This window comes from Penaeus monodon, unplaced genomic scaffold (assembly GCF_015228065.2).
Source record: "Penaeus monodon isolate SGIC_2016 unplaced genomic scaffold, NSTDA_Pmon_1 PmonScaffold_9970, whole genome shotgun sequence".
NCBI lineage: Eukaryota > Metazoa > Arthropoda > Malacostraca > Decapoda > Penaeidae > Penaeus > Penaeus monodon.
Window position 1 is genome coordinate 8,476 of NW_023665403.1, and position 4,407 is coordinate 12,882.

The 4,407-nt window shown below is 36.9% G+C and overlaps 1 pseudogene; it reads right to left on the reverse strand.

Annotated features, from left to right (window-relative positions):
- Positions 1–1,377: 1,377 nt before the first annotated feature.
- On the reverse strand, positions 1,378–4,134 carry LOC119572174 (annotated as a pseudogene).
- Positions 4,135–4,407: the final 273 nt, after the last annotated feature.

The window sequence follows — 4,407 nt, forward strand, 5'->3', positions numbered from 1 at the left end:
AGTTTCCTTCCCCCAGCTGAGGGTCCGTACCCTGCGAGGAAGGGTTTTTTTCTTTTAAATCCGCCCATAATAATTTAGGGGCCCTTTACATTTTTCTTTCTTTTATTTGTCTCGTTTGTTGTCTTTATCCCCTGACCTTGTGGGGGTCAGGCAGTCCCCTGATTTGTGGTCCCCCCGTGGGTTATATTCTGTTATTTTTGGGCCTTCGACGCTAAAATTTTGTTTCTTATTTGTTTTTCAAAGGGGGTTTTTATTCAGAGTTTATCACATGTTTGTTTTAGTTTTTTTTTTTTTTTTTAACGTTAATCTCCATTTTGGGTTGGAGATTAACTTGCTCATATTAGAGATTGGTATGTGTTCGTGCTAAAACACTGTTTGAGTATATCTGGTGTGGTTTTCACGTGCATCACCCCCGCTGTGATCAAATTGGTGATGTACGCATCTATGAAATTTCCCATACTGAATTCCTGTAGATCTCCCTAATGAGTGCGATTTGCTTAATAAATAAATATCATACTATCGTAGAGCTTTCACTCGGTCCCAGTCAAATAAACAAATGATATTTACATCTTAAGTTCTGGTTCAGACTAAGGCTGAATGCTTGAAACTTTCTTGGGCTTGGGTCTCCTTAACAGCACATTGCTGGTTACTCTATCTTAAGAAGGCTAGATGAATCGGAGTATATTAAGCTGATACTCTAGAACAGACCATAACTTTGCTATACCTGGGTTCCCACTTCCAGCAGGTGGATGCTCAAACTGAAGGGAAGAGGAAGAATTTTATGATATTGCATTTTTCTTCCAAACACGTCCACGCAGACGCTCGGCCTATGCTATCTCCCTTTTCACATATACACACTTACACATCCAACATTCAGCACATACATCCTGTACTTTCCTTCCACCCTTCTTTCATACAACATTCACATCCCCATACACAACACACACGGTTCCAGAACCTACCAATCGGTGGTGGCAGCGTGCCGTAGGCCTGGAATCTTACATCTGTTCACGCAGACGAATCTTTTCCCAAATAAAATCTATATTTCTCGGTTGAGCCCGAACTCAACCAGACATAGTGAATTCTACTGGGTCTGATGATAATAATAATATTAATAATAATAATAATAATAATAATAATAATAATAATAATAATAATAATAATAAAGAAAAATAATAATAAATAACAATGGTAATAATAATGATAAACAATAACAATAACATTTATAACAATAATTACTAATATTTTCAATATCATCATAATTACAAATCTAATAATCATAATAATAAATATCATCATATATTATCATCAGTACTGTTATCAATTTCATCAGTTACTATCAATATCATTATCATTCCCATTATTATGAATACCATCATCATTGTCACTATTTATTGACCAACTGATTGATAATAATTATATGAAGATGAATGACAATAACACAATAAAAATAAGCTAGCTACCAGGTATACCAGAATGTAGCTGCCTTCTCTTTGGTGTCTGAGTGTGTGTAGTGACAAGTGCTGGAGGATCATCAAGACTTGTCTGAGTTTGCGTGTGAGTGAATGACAATTCCGGGAAGAGTTCATTGTGGCTGTGATCTGGGGTCTGTGTGTGTATGGTTGAGCGCATGAACTGTTCAATATCTGAAAAATCTTCATATGTCTGAGTTTCACTGTGCACCACAGGCTATCACTATCATGCCCTTGACATGCTCCAGGCACCTGGCATGATCCTGGGCCTTGGCAAGCAGTACCTCCACTCAAATCAAAAGACTGTTTGGATCCGTCTGAGTTTCTGTGGTGGTTAAGATTATTTCATCCGAATCATCAGGGCCCCAGCATTTCCACTTAGAAGTACATCATGGTCAGTTTGAGTTTCTATGCTTGATGAGCGAATGTGCCTAAAGATGGAGCTCTCTGATTGTTTATACTGGCTGTATCACCAACAACTCCAAGTAAGTCTTCATCAGCATCAATAAGCAGCTGTGTTGTTGCAAAGGGATCAAGATGTTCATTTGTCTGTGTAGCAGTGATAGAGGTCATAGATGGTGGTGGGATGCCTGGTTCATCATCCCCACAGCCCGATCAAAAAGGGATATGGTTAGATTACTGAGGTGGGAGTGTGTTAGTCCAGGGCACGAGGACTTGTCTGTGTACCTGATGTGCTTTGCTGAGTTGTGATGAATTCTGGCAAGTCCACCTGTAGTGCTAAACTTCCCAAAGAACTTCACTCTCATCATTGCAAACATCCGAACCCACTTCAAGGAAAGTGGTGTCGTTATCACTATGACCATTTCCTTTCCCTGTACCAATTGTACTTGAGATACTGGGTGGCAGCTGCAGCTGTGAGCTGTTATTGAGTCGTTTGCTGTCTCTGTGAGTGAGCCTTGTCTGAGTTTCTGCTGTTCTTTTTCGCTTGCTCTGATTTGTAAAAGAGTAATATTGCCATCATCTATATGCCAGTCACTTGTAGCTGATTTTCGTCTTGAGCGTTTGATGGATTTTCCTCTGTTTGAACACCAACATCAACACAAGCCACCCTGTTTTAAAGAATGCAATTAATAAAATTAAACTGATGATACAGGAAATATTTACAAACATATTCTTAACTTTGAAAAAATTCTACAGAAAATATTTATAAGTTATCAATCATATTTTTCCTTTTATATGAATGAACAGTTTTCCCAATAATGGACATATTCATGGGAATGACTGATCTCTAGCTGGGGCTTCTGTATAATGGCTCTTTTTTTTCTTTTCTTTTCTTTTCTTTAATGATTATAGTGATGGCTAGATGTATGGAAAGCATGTTGCTTAGTCTTCAACTTACACTAGAAGCTAATAAATATCAACACTTCCTTTTTTTTTTATGTAACATGTTATATCTTGGTCAACCTTGAATATCAAATAATATACAAATCCTGCAGTTACAATTATTTCTATACTTTCAGAGTATAACAAAATATATCCAAATTATATATCTATATACTGTATGCAAGAAATGTATGCTGATAATTTTGTACTTTCTATGATTTTGATGTATCTCAAAACTATGTAATTCAAAACGTCACTTTTGCTATATATTTTACTTTTTTTCGAATAATAACTGAAAAAAATTATGTGCCTATAAAAACAAGAACAAAAACCCTGTCAAATATTCATATGCTGGCATAAGTGAATCTGAAGAGAAAGTGCAAAAAGAAAACCAGATTCCATATACTATTAAAAACTGGTTTCAGAGATGACAGTAATTTTTGTAGAGAGAGAGAAGGGAGAAAAAAAGAAAGAAAAGAAGAGAGAGAGAGAAAAAACACTATTCATTGCAAAGAATCATAAATAATGCAATATCAAACTACTCAAGTTCTCATTTCTTTCTCTGGCATGGTTACGGCTGCATGTGTCTTATACTACCCACCTAGTAATAAATGCTATGTGCTATACGTCCCCTCTTCACAAGGATATCTCTGATCATCAAATTCTCTTCCAGAAAGAAATTTATCTAAAACTATTAATGAAGAGTGGCTTATGGAACTTCAAATAAAACAAGAAAATATACAACTATATTCCAAAGTAAATTTTACATCACCATACTAAAATTTAAAACTTCTAGTCTATTTGCTATGGAACTGAACACGGACACAAAAGGGACTATGGCTTCCATAATAGATAGCAAAAATTTACGTCATTAATGCATTAACTGAAATATTTCAAACAAGAAAAACAAATACCTTTTCATTGCTGTACAGCAAGCTCACTAAGGGCAATTGCAGCAAAACAATGATGGGCTGTTGCAGATTTACAGGGGCCACTGGGCTGAAAGTGGAAGGGGGGTGCAGAAGTGTACCAGCAGTCTGGTGAAGATTGGGGAACTGATGCAAAAGGAGGATATGGTGGGTGATGAAGAGGTTGTTTATTATCCCTAAGACACTTCCTTTCCCTCTACTAATATTTTCAACATTCTGGTAAACCTGTCAAGAAGAGGGAAAAGTTATTAGTCTACAGGGGATGAGTACATACAAATTATTTAAATACATATATAATACCCTATGTCTGTGGATTGGATTTGCTGAACATCTTTTAAAAAACAGTATATCAGGTGGTTTATGAAACTTACCACATTTATGAGCTGTATCTTTTAATATAAATCCTGAAATATTTATTTTAGAGAATGTACTGCTTAAATATCCCCCCAATCCCTTGCCCGTTGTTTCGTGGGGGGGCTTAGGAGGCGGAGACTGGGACCCAATGATGGGGAACTCCCCAACCTTGGGGCTCAGCCCTCGACTCAACTATTTTGTATGGTCTTTATTTTCCTTCACACTTTTCATTTCTGTCCCCTTTACCAAACCCTTCGCTATTTCCCCCTCCTAAGGTGTGAGAGCCGTGCTGAAGGATGAAAAGGAGG